The sequence below is a fragment of the Saccopteryx leptura genome, chromosome 2 (genome assembly GCF_036850995.1).
Source record: "Saccopteryx leptura isolate mSacLep1 chromosome 2, mSacLep1_pri_phased_curated, whole genome shotgun sequence".
NCBI classification, from domain to species: Eukaryota; Metazoa; Chordata; class Mammalia; order Chiroptera; family Emballonuridae; genus Saccopteryx; species Saccopteryx leptura.
In genome coordinates, this window is record NC_089504.1 from 135,802,695 (window position 1) to 135,816,105 (window position 13,411).

A 13,411-nucleotide genomic window follows, 5' to 3' on the forward strand; every position below is an offset into this window, starting at 1 on the left:
ACTTTTATTACCTAGCACAGTGCTTAATACATAGCAGGTTATCAATAATTTTTGGTTTTGGATAAAAGAATGATTGAGTGAATGACAAGGTGATATTCAGTTCCTGATCACTAAGAAGATAATCAAGTTATGTTTCTCAAACTCTATGTGTGCTAGAGGCTGCAATGGTGACATTTTTAGATCCAGAAGACATTTGTCTGCATTTCACAATACACAGGTGATTGCAGTTGTTCATGGGAGCCCATCCCACAGTGCCTTCCGATTTGCTGGACATTAGGTACGTAGATATAATAGTGAAACAGGCCTTTCTTTCTGAGATGAAAAAGGTCCCCTAATGAAAGACTGCTGGTTGTGGGATTCTGTGAGTGCTCCTCAGGCAGCTCTTTATACCTGGATTAGATTCTTCTGCCACATTTCCTGCTCAACTCTTCTTATTCATACCTTCTGGCCCTAGGGAAACCAAAAGCCAGAGAGATAATACAAAAAGGTAAGAGAAAAACAAGCAATCAATGAAGCCCCAGATGTTGCTAAAGCTATTTATTAGTAGGAGTGACAAGCTAAATGAGTCTTGGGGTGAGAGACTGGCCCTTCTAACTCATTTTCACTTTTCCTTGGTCTTCACCATAGCTCATCAGAACTCATTTATCATAAGAAATCAATGACTAATTTCCTGTGAAGTAAAATCAGAAGACCTGCGATGTTCTACATTGGTTAAAAATGAGTGCTTGGTTCAACTTGTGCTGTGAAGTACAAGCCAAATAATTTTTACAAGTTATTTAAATGTTTGAATGAAGGAAAATTGCTTTTCACTATAATTGCATTATATGAAATCCTGAACTTTTTGTGGAGGTGGGGTAGGGGGCAGGGAAGATAGTTGTTGCCAATCTCTGAGATTCAATTTTGCCTCAAGTATGTGTGCATTACCAAGTGTCATTTTGGCACAGATGGTACGGATTTATAGTCCAAGGGTTTTCATATGGGATTCAAACATAGATTACAGTGGAAGGGAACTTGAGAGCTCCAGGGAAGAATATGATATTTCGATTGCATTTGATCATTTTATTGAAATTGCCTGAAAAAATCAATTAAAAAAGAGAATTTAATTTTCATACTCAGATCAAAGCTTATTCATTCCAGCCTATGTCTGACAATAGATGTGTGTGTGTGTATGTGTTTCATTAAATAATCAACTCTAAAGTTTTCAAAAGGCTGATTGTTTTCTTCTGTTGGGTTTGGGGGAATTGGAATGGGGCCTTCATTCCATAAATATTTCACCTCTTTTTTTTTTCAACTAGTTTCTCCATGGGACATGTTCAAACACTATACATACCAAAGTAGTGATTTATTAGACTTAAACAATATTTTAAAAATCTATTAATAGTATACTTAAATTGCAAAGTAGAATCAGTGCGATGATATAAAAGATATATGATTGTGTGGACTACCCAAAGGGTCATCAAGTGTGTTTTTAATTTCCTTATGTCTTTTTCTGAAGCTAAGGGATACAAAAATAACATTAATCAATAAAAAGTTAGTTAACTTTATAAATAAAAATCTTTCAGGCAAGTTGCTTGCCCTCTTTAAGTCTCCTTTTTCTCGCCTGTCATAATCATGCCAGTGTCAAAGAATTGCTATAAGGATTAAATGACTTTTTTCTTTTGCAGCTTTTAGGATTCTCTCCTTGTCTTTAACCTTTGCCACTCTAATTATGATGTATCTTGGTGTGGGCCTTTTTGGGTCCATCTTGTTTGGGATTCTCTGTGCTTCCTGGAATTGGGTGTCATTTTCCTTCTACCAGTTAGAAAAGTTTTTGGTCATGATTTTTTCAAATAGGTTCTCGATCCCTTGCTCTCTCTCTCTCTCTTCTCCTTTTGGTACCCATATGATGCAGACAACACTTCCTATTGTCCCAAAGGTTTTTTAAACTATCCTTATTTTTTTAAAAATAAACCTAGTGTTTATTTGTTGCAGTGTATTCTTTATTTCAGGTACTCTATTCTTCATTTCTGACTGGTTCTTTTTTATGGTTTTTATGTCCTTTTTCATGCTATTGAGCATCCTTATAACCATTATTTTGAACTCTATATCTGATAAATTGCTTGCCTCCATTTCATTTAGCGCTTTTTCTTGAGATTTGTCATTTGTATTTGTTTCTATTTATTAGATTGTCTATGACTCCCATTCTTTGTGGGGTGGCCAGAGAAAAACGGTTAGTTACTTACAAGGGAGCTTCCATAAGACTTCTAGCTGATTTTTCAACAGAAACATTTTTCAGATCAGAAGGGGTTGGCATGAAATATTCAAAATGATGAAAATAAAAAACCTACAACCAAGACTACTTTAACCAATAAGGCTATCATTTAAACTTGAAGGAGAAATAAAAAACTTCCCGGACAAGAAAAAGCTAAAGGAGTTTGTTAATACCAAACCAGTATTACAAGAATTGTTAAAGGGCCAGCTTTAACAAGAAAATGAAGGAGAAGGAAAAGAAGAAAAAAACAGAAGAACATAGTTAAAAGAATAAAATTGCAGTAAATACAAACCTATCAATAATCATTTTAAAGGTAAATGGCTTAAATGATCCTTTCAAAAGACATAACGTAGCTGAATGGATACGAAAACAAGAACCATACATTAGCTGTGTACAAGAGACCTATCTCTGAATGAAAGACATACACAGACTAAAAGTAAAGGGATAGAAAAATATATTTCATGTAAATGGAAATGAAAAAAAGCTGGCATAGCAATACTTATATATGACAAAATAGACTTTAAAATAAAGGTGATGTAAAAGACAAAGAAGGGCACTACATAATGATAAAGGGAGCAATCCGACAAGAGCATATAGCCCTTGTAAACATTTATGCACCCAACATAGGAGCACCTAAATATATAAAGAAAATCTTGGTGGACATAAAGGGAGAGATTGACAAGTAATACAGGCATCATAGGATTTTATACCCCATTGACATTAGTGGATAGATCTTCCAGACAAAATCAACAAGGAAACAGCGGCTTTAAATGACATACTAAATTTGATGGATTTAACTGATATCTTCAGAGCTTTCACTCTAAAGCAGCAGAATATATATACATTCTTTTCAAGTGCACATGGAGCATTCTAGGATAGACCACATGTTTGGACACAAAACAAGTCCTAATACATTTAAGAAGATTGAAATCATCAAGGATCTTCTCTGATCATAATGGTATAAAACTAGAATCAAATGGATTAACACATGTGAGCCCTTAGCAGAAGTCCTGGGACAAAAAGTCTTAGCTGTTTGTAATTGTTATTATTGGTGATCAAGTTTGCAGTTATAAAACAGCTATCCAATAAGACAATTACTGATGTGGAAAGTGTAAGATGAACAGCCAAAGTAAATGAAGGCAATTATATCCTCCTTAGAGTGGTGTTGCCAGAGCTTTGCTCAATAGTTGTACATTAGTGCACCATCAGTTATCTTAAAGTCTCATTTAGTTTTAGTTTTAAAAAGGATTGCAGCTCCCCTTACTTCCAAACTGAATTACAAGTGGAGGTGAAGGTGCATGGCTTTTACCTAGAGTATAGCTAGCCAAAGTCATCTTACTAGTATCATATAGAGGGAAACAGTCTCTGGAGACAGAGTTCCTAGGTTCAAATTCCTGCTCTTCTTTTATTGGACTTGCACAAGTTACTTAAGCTCCCTAAGCTGAGAACGTTCATTTGTTACCTTATGAAATTATTGTAAAGATTACATAAGAAAACATTTACATGGTACATGGGACATTTGCAACATAGTAAATGCTCAATAAATATTAATGATCCTGGCCCTGGCCAGTGGCTCAGTGGATAGAGTGTCAGCCCAGCGTATAAATGTCCTGGGTTTGATTCCCAGTCAGGGCACACAGGAGAAGCAACCATCTGATTCTCTTCCTCCACCCTCACCGCCTTCTCTCTCTCTTCCCCTTCCGCAGCCAGTGGCTCTATTGGTTCAAGCATGGCCCCAGTCACTGAAGATAGCTTAGTTGGTCTGAGCAGGCAGACTCAGGCACTAAAAATAGCTTGGCACTCGAGCATCAGGCCCAGACAGGGCTTGCCAGGTGGATCCTGGTCAGGGTGCATGTGGGAGTCTGTCTCACTATCTCCCCTTCTCTCACCTAAAATATATATATTAGCAATCTTCTCATTTCTCTTTTTGGATGATATTTGCACAGAGAAGTGTTGAAAGATAAACTGATACATATTTAAATTTTTTAAGAGTACATTTGAGGGAAAATATATTAGGATTGGGCAGTACCAATCCAGATGTGGGTGGAAGCCTTCACAGCCAGAAGCTAGGGGAAAGACTTTGATAGAAAAGACACAGAGGCAAAGCAAGGAAACTATTTTTTTGGCTGTAGCTTAAGTAATTGAAATATTTGGGAAAGCCTAGTTGTTTGGCTGTAATTAGTTGTCCTTAGGTTTCAATTTCTTAACTTTGAAGCATTGCAGGCTTAGGTATTGGTTTACTTATGTAGGCTACTAAGGTATCAAAGCAACTTCAGTCTTAGGGCCTTCTTGTTTAATTAGAACAACAGAAGTTAGATATCACTTATTATATAGTTTCCTCCCTTAAGTTGTCAAACCTCTATACTTGCTTCATTTACTAATTTAATAGCATAGAATCTGAGAAACGTATTTAGATTTAAACTGCTACTCTTTTCACTCCTTTTTTAAAAAGATTTTATTTATTAACTTTAGAGAGAGAGAAAAAGGGGGTCCAGTAGAGTGTGAAGCATCAACTCATAGGACTTGCATCTCCTACGTGCCTCGACACCCACCCCTTCCCCAGGGTTTTGAACCTGCGGACCTCAGCATTCCGGGTCAATGCTGCATCCACTGCGCCACCACTGGTCAGGCCTCTTTTCACTTCTAATAGTGAAGGTTTACAAAGTACTGGGACAGGGTCTTTGTTACTAAAGTAACTATAAGGAGTTAATTAGTGAAAAGTTCCTCTGCAAATTTTGCTCTGCGAAAAAGTTTAACCTGTAAGTCAGTTTCCTTTCTGCACTATTCTGGAAACACAAAACTTCTTTACTATGGTCAGTTTCTTCCAAAATGAAATTCTAATCCATCCTGAATCACTTTGTTTAGTATTGTGGAGTGGGTATATCTTCTTTGCCCCTCTTGTCAGAGATTTTGGATATATATCTGTTTCTTACACTTTTTTAGTTCCAATGTAAACTCGTTTCAGTCCTAGTCTCATCCTGGTTTGGTTTTGAACCAGTATTCCAGCTTACTTGTTTGGAACCCTCTAAATTCCTCTAAACAGGCACTTTGAATAATAGTATGGAGCACTACTAATTTCTTTTAGTGTCAAATGGTGCCATTTGGGACAACGGTCTGGATAACCTGGTGGAGCACCCTTCAAAAGTATAACAACGTGGTATATTGAAAGAACATAGAATATACTTAATATTTTAAAATGTATTTTACTTAGATTTTAAAAAATAAGAATGAAAAATAAAATGTAAAGTAGATGCCACTTTCCCTCTTTGTAAGAGTCTATTTTCTACCTTGGTGAGGAATGAGGGTGGCTGCTGGAGCGTGGAGGGACCCCACCCTCTGTAGGGCACCCTACGTGCTGGAATTGTTATCTTTCTGAGGGCTGGTGTTTGTCAATCAATTTCGCTTCTTATTTGCTAAGAGCTAGGAAAAAATTTTGTTTACGGCATTTGATTGTCAATGGGAATTTAAATTAAAGAAAAATAGAAAATTATAATGAAACTCTCTGAAACAAAACATTGTCAGTATATATGGATAATGTATGTTAATCTACTACCCCCGACACAATGGTTTCTTAAAATCTATTTAACTCCTGAGAACTAACATCATTCTGCCTACCATCTTTCTTAGGATTAATGAACAATGAATGGGTAATTTTAAGTTATGGGTAAGAAGTAGGTCCCTTTTTCTCTACTGAGCAGATAGATACTCTGTGTATTTATAGCATTTGCCTCAAGACTTTCAGCATAACTGTGCTATCATTTTGTCTTTTACACAAGGATATTACAACTGATTGTCTCCAGGAAGTTTTATCCAGACAGATTGCTTAATTAAGCAGTCACTTTTTCAAGAACTATAAGAAATTTTAGTATCAGCCAAGGAAGCATCTGAAAAAGCAGCGTATGACTATAGGAAAAATTTATTTTCCAAAGAATTTTTATGTTGCACTTAATTTTCCAGGGCAAATAACATCCACGTTGTTCTAGATTTAATACTAGGACAAAAATAATAGCCATAACTATATACATTTCATTAGTATACTTTGATAAGGTCAGTAAAATTGGCTTTCATTTTTTTAAATAAAGAGTAGGTTTTTCAAACCTCATATTTACTACTCTAATTTACCTTTTCCTCAGCAAAATGTCCCAGTAGTCCTACATTTCAGCCTTGCCTATTGCTTGTTTTGTTTCCAAATGAAACAAACATGTACTCAAGATTTTTAATTTTAAAATATTGGGGTGATGTCTCTATGTTTTCTTCTGAAAAATGACACCCCTTTCTTAAGATTACATTAACTTTAAAGGTTGAACTTTTAGACAAGTGATTATTTTTTAGTATGGTACCATAAAAATTTTCCTTTGAGAAACTTGCTACACAATTATTTTTGTAGTGATTTGTTTTATTTTTCCCACCATATGCTGGCAAAAAAAAATTTTTTTTAACTTCCGATGTGTGGATTTCTCTGACTGGTGCCTTCAGCATCTTAGGCTGAAACTCAGAAAAGAATGTCTTTATCTGGGGAAGAATAAAAACAGAGACTATTGAGGGTTTTTTTTCCCTTCATTTGCAGAAAGTCAGCAATGTTCTTTCTGTAGTTACTCAGTTTTGACATTCTTTGCAGTTTGGTCAACAATGGTTGCTTTTAAAGGCATACCCACCCAGGACAAAGGATATTCTAAAGCTCATATTCCCCACTGAGTATGGATGGCATGCTGAGCTTCTGGCTACAGCTTACCTGTTGCATCAGAATTGATATATTTTGAAGTTATCTGTTTTTCATTCTTCTAATGATGAAGAAACAAAATCAGATAAAGTGTGGAGTTCCCGAATGGTGTCTGATAGCTTTTAATAGATTTATGTGAACAACTCAGCTGTGAGGCTTGGACATCTGATTTTTAAACAAGGTCCACAGGTGGTCCAGATGGGCATCACTATTCTAGCAATCCCACTTGAAACTCATGATGCACCTGCTGACATTTCATCTCTCAATTTAAAGAAAATACAATGAAAAACAAAGCAGTCCTGAATAACAACAACAACAAAAAATGGTTGCTGAAGTAAAGAGGTCAGAAACTTTTCTAAAAGATCATATTCATTTGTTCTCTGATCTATTTCTTCACTTATTCAAAACATCACCATTGAGTGCCTAACTGCTGGGCTCTGCACTAAATCCTGAGGATACAGCATTAAGCAAAAGCAGATCCTGTTCCTGAATTTAAAATCTAGTTGGAGAAGAATTTTAATCAGTATATCATAAATGCCAAATCATGATTGTGATAAGTGCTAACAGAGAAAAGTATATGGGAAGAGTTTAAATTACAGATTAGATTGACTATGAAAGATTGGGGAAGGCTTCTTAGATTAAGGAAGTGACAAGCTGACATCTGAAGTATGATTGGGACATAAGGCAGAGATGGACTCACGAACATTCCAGTAACAGGTGCATCATGCAGTCAGTCTGTGTGTCCAGCTGGTGCTGAGAAGACAGCAGTGTACAGAACAAATTATCTGCCCATGTGGGGCTTATGTTTTAGCTAGGGGAGGAAACAGACTATAAACCAGGGGCCAGAAACCTCTGGCTCGTGAACCAGATGTGGCTCTTTTGATGGCTGCATCTAGCTTGCAGACAAATCTTTAATAAAAAAATAATAACATTAAAAATATAAAACATTCTCATGTATTACAATCCATTCATTTCCTACCGTTCATGTTCATGGTTGCGGGTGGCTGGAGCCAATCACAGCTGTCCTCCGGGACAACACCAAATTTTTATTAAATAATGCATAACGTACACGGGTCGTTGTATGGCTCTCATGAAATTACATTTTAAAACATGTGGCGTTCATGGCTCTCTCAGCCAAAAAGATTCCCGACCCCTGCTATAAACAAATGACCAAATAAATGTAAACCATGTCAGGTGGTTATAAGTGCTGTGAAGAAAAAGAAGTGATAAGCAGGATAGGAAGTACAGGGTGTGGAGGTGAGGTGGGTTTGTGATGGGGGATGACTGGGGGAAGGTGTTCCTAACAAGCTACCTTTGAGCTGAGACCTGAAGGGGAAGCAGCAAGTCATGCTGCTGTGGGCGGGTGGGGGCGTCCCTCTGGGCAGGGGGAGAATGAGAGCTGCGACCTGGATGGAGTTTCTTTTGAACAGAAGGGACTGGGTCTGAGTATGTATATGGGGTGGAGCAGTGGTAGTAGATGACATTGAGAGTAATGGGGCCAAATCATTCAGTGCCTTTCATGCGAGTGAGAAAGGCAAGCATTGGAGAGTTTAAGCACAGAAGTGCTGGAATCTTTGAGAAGGATCACTTGAGCTAATATATAGAGAGTGGACTGTTAGTGGAGCAAGGGTGAGGGAAGCCAGAACCACTTAGAGGCTATTACAGTAATAGTTTGGACCAGTTTGGTACAAAGGTGGTAAAAAGTGGTCACATCCTTTGTAGTTAAAGCTGATGGTGTTTGCTGAAGATTGGATAGAGTATGAGAAAAAGAGGGTCATTGTGGCCTCATTATCGTTGCACTGATCAGCACAATGAATAAAATTTTTATTTAGTGAGATGGGGGAGATTTTAAAAGGCACAGATTGGTAGAAGTGGTTCAGAATGTGTTTTGAAGTATGTTTAATTAGAGATGGCCCTTAGAGATGTGCCCAGTCCTGTGATGGGTGGACCTAGACACGTTTGACGAACTGAAAGGGTGTCCTATCAAAGCAAGCACGGGAGGCCACGCTGCCCAGTGTGCTGGAGAGGCAGATGGAGCCAAACTACGTCAGACCTTTGAGGTAACCTTGGAGATTTCAGCCTTTATCCTAAAAGCAATGGGAAGACATGAGGTGTTTAGGGAAATCTAAGGGTATCAGATTTTCATTTCCAAAGTGGCACTGCCTGCCGTGTGGCAGAGATTGGAGTTGGTGGTTAATGGGGTGAGAATGAATGCAGGAAACTTATTAGTAAACACACAACCCAGATAAGATGTTGTGGTAGCTGAGGGCATGGGGTGTGGTGGACATAGAAAGCCAGATGATTAGACAAATTCAGGAAGTAGCTGTCAGTATTTGGTGATGAGTAGATACAGAGGTGAAAGAGAGGGAAGTGAAAGGGTGACTTAAATTTTAGGCTTATGTATGAGAATGGAGAGTGATTTCATTCAAGAATACAGGGGAGCCTGACCAGACAGTGGTGCAGTGAATAGAGCATCAGACTGGGATGCAGAGGACCCAGGTTCGAATCCTCAAGGTCACTGGCTTAAACACGGGCTCATCAGCTTGAGCTCAGGGTCGCTGGATAGACATGACCACATGGTCACTGGCTTGAGCCCAAGGTTGCTGGCTTGAGCAAGGGGTCACTAGCTTTTCTGTAGCCCCCTGGTCAAGGCACATATGAGAAAGCAATCAATGAACAACTAAGGAGCTGCAACAAAGAATTGATGCTTCTCAATTCTCTCCCTTCATGTCTGTCCCTATCTGTCCCTCTCTGTCTCTCACCAAAAATAAATTTTAAAAAGTAAGAATATGGGGGAAAATTGGAATAAGAACCAGTAATTAAGGTGCCTTGTGATATCCAAGTAGAATGTCAAGTAAGCAATTCTGCACCATGGTCTGAAGCTCAAGGATGAGGTCTAGGCAGAGAGAGTAATTTGTAAGAGATAGTCCAAAGCTAAAGGGAAGGATTGTTTTCAGTGCAGCAGGTTGACAATGCAGGAGAGGGAAGGGATAATCAGTCACATAGGTCTCCTAGAAGACCGGAGGTGATGGAATCCAAATGCAAGTAGAGCAATGAGCCCTAAGTACAAAGAGAAGGAACTTTTTTCTATCCTGAAAAGGATGCATGCAGATGCAAGTAGATTGATTTGCATGCTTCGTTTATTCAACAAACACACACTGTGTGCCTATCATGTGCCATACACAGCTCAAATTACTAGGGTACAGAGATAAAAAAGAAACAGCCCTCTTGATTAAAGATCCCTCTGTCAAAGAGGAGAGATTGTACAGGTGTAGCCACAGAACAGTTCATGGGAGCTATGGTAACACTGAGCATGGTTAGATGCACACCTGAAACTTTGGGAACATAGCATTTAAAAAGTTCAGAGAAGAGATGATTGTGATATTATGGCCATACTACAATATTATGATTTTCATTTCAAAATGAAATGAAACCAAACATTATGATGCTGAAAATGAGGATATCTTGAGGTGGTTGCGAGTCTGAATGCACTACAAGAATTTGTACTTTGAAATTCACCCGTAGGAAGAGACAAGAGCTTCTTCTAATATAAGGTCCTAGGATTGAACTATGTGCAATTTTAGGCTAAGATTTCTTCAAGGACATTATCTTACCAAATTTCTTCCTTGAAAACTGGAGCAAAGGTTTTAGCAATAGCATGTTATCAAGCTTTCAACACTCCAGGATTCTGCACTAATCCGGAACCAACTTCAAGCTTCCCTCATCCTTTCTACTCTAGGCTAATATCCAAATTGCAAACCTCTCTAGTCATCTGTCTTCCCCATATTCTCATCTCCACATTGCTTGTGCTTTCTTCCCTTCTCATGGGTTCTTCTCCTCCTGCATCCCTCCCTCCTAATCTGCCATCATGTTCTGGAGGTCTAAAAGGTTCAACAAATACACCCATTCCCACCAGTTCTCCTTGGTCTGTTCAGTTACAACGGTCCTTAGGTCAGCTCTTCATTGACCATTATTCCAATGGCCACATAATGGACCAAGTCACTTAGAGCTGCTTCAATCCTGGCATACTGAATTTTAATATCTCACTCTCTGAAAACCACCTGTTATTGAAAGGTTGGCCTCCTCAACATTGTCATCACTGCACTTACTCTTTGACCATAATGAGTGCTCCAGTCCCTTGACCCCTCCATTCTCTCTGTCCTCCCCACCTCAGCTTCACTTCCATCCCTAACCAGCCTAGACTGTATAATTTTTAATTATTCTCCTAAACCATTCTTTAAAAAATCATACACTCAACTCTTCACTTACCATCTTCACTTTACTTCCAGAATCTAAATTGTGGCAAAACTCTATTGCCCAGCCTCTCTAGACTCAGTCATGCACCACCAAGCACAGCTGGGGAAAATTGCAATAATTGTCTCCAATTTTAGCCAGACCTTCAATCCCGCTCAGTACTACTTGTGCCTGCCCTGGTCATCTGCTTCTCTCCGTCCTCAGTACTTCACCGTTCCACTCCAGTTCTCTAATCCCACAATTTCCCAGGCTGTTTTCACCACACAATTTTCTTTCCTATTTCAAAAGAAAATAGAAGCCTTAAGACGGGAACTCTTCTCAATTCATCCTGTTGTGGATAAATTGCACAATTCATCAACTTCCTTCTTTTTCCCTCTTACCAACCATATAATTGCATGCATTTATTTGTATTTACAACAAATTACTATATAATCGCTCCTGTCGAAAGTTCATTCATGAACTTGGCTCTGGATTGCATTTGCATTTATCTCTTCTTTTTTTGGGGGGGAGGGGAGGACTTCAGTCAATATTCTGCAGTATTTAGGCAGCAGGAAAGATGTTTGTTGAGAAGCTGGGTAAGATTGATAGGCTAGAATGAAATAAAAGATCCTGAGTCAGGATGACAGAATAAGCAGTGGTTGGAATTTTTAAAAATGCCCCTTAGAAAAATCTCATCATATTTTTCACTATAGTACATGCTGGGAATGCTGTATTAGCAGTTTTGTCTGTTGTGGAAATGTACCTCTATGCAGCTCTCGGTATTTTTCCACGAGTCATTTAGTTGAAAACTGGCTATTATTCACATCCTGAAGTGTGTGGTCAAACAAAAAATACACTGAGCAGTGCAGCTATGGTAAGAAAATAAATCTATAGTCAACGTACACTATAGTGTTGTGTTACTATTTCCATACACAGTAAACACATGTTTACTAATGGTTGGACTTTTTTTTTTATCTTGAAATCAACCTGGAAGCCACCCCAGAACCTTTCACCACACGTTCCTTTTCGCGCGTGTGCCCGGCCCGTGTACCTCCCAGCCCCACCAGTCTGACTGGGCCTCCACGAAGCATCGCGCTACGCCAGGTGCCGTGCCCGGCTCTGGGGGAGACGGTGGTGGCTGACAGAAGCAACGAGACAACAGTCACATTATTTTTGCAGGAAGTAAAATGCTGCTCATTAATACCATGTTAGTTTTTAAATAATTTCAGTAAACTCTAGTTAGAAAAGAGAAAATCTTGGCTGGTTAGCTGTGTTGATTAGAGTGTCATCCTGATGCTCTAAGGTTTCAGGTTCCATCCCTGGTCAGGGCACATGCAAGAAGCAATCAGTAAATTCATAAATAAGTGAAACAACAAATCCATGTTTTTTTCTTTCTCCCTTCTTCTCTCTCTAAAATCAATACATTAAAAAATAAAAATAGGAAATCTTTTGTGGAATCAATCAGCTGAGTGAGAGACATGGCTAGTGTTTACATGTGCTTTTGTTACTAAACCTTCCACGTTCAGAAAGAATTGCCCTTGACCTCTTGAAGTACCAGTTATATGTTGCATCAAGGGCTTATATTCTCCTCATCACCTCTCACTCTGAATTCTTGCCCCCACTGGGTTTTCCCACCTGAGCTCATTTGCTCGTGGCCTGTCCTGGCTGCTGTTCCCACCCCACTTCCCTACCACAGACACTGCTCCCTTCACCAAGAGTGCCACTACCATAAATGCACAGCAGATGCCCCTTAAAGGTGACAGCTCAAAATGGAAGTTTTCATTGAAAGTTTTACTTCACAGTCCAGCCTCAGTATCCATAGCACAGAATTTCTGTTTGCATTCCTGCTTCCTCAGATTTCCCACCACTGCACTCATATTCTCTCTCTCCTCTGGAACCCCTCCTTCCTTCTCCTCCCCCTCCTTCTCCTTTCCCCTCCCCCACCCACCACACAGGGGGTGAGAAGTTATGGTACTCTGGACTGAATGTGCCTGTGTTTACTTTTCTGAAGGGAAAAAATGACCTTCTAAGGAAGATTTCTGCCTTTCTCCTAGCTCTGAATCACAATCCTTTATGTGCAGTATCATCATTTTATATTTTATTAGCATTATCTTTTTCTCTTTGCAAACTTTAATCAAAAAGGGACTGTATCTGCTAAAAATGCTTCCAAGAACATCTAGGCCAACACCAATTCCAAATACAACTTT

General features: G+C 38.8%; 1 protein-coding gene across 3 annotated transcripts in view; it reads left to right on the top strand.

The window, feature by feature from the left end:
* FAR2 (fatty acyl-CoA reductase 2) overlaps positions 1 to 13,411 on the top strand; it is a 142,714-nt gene that overhangs the window by 49,054 nt on the left and 80,249 nt on the right. The window lies entirely within an intron of this gene.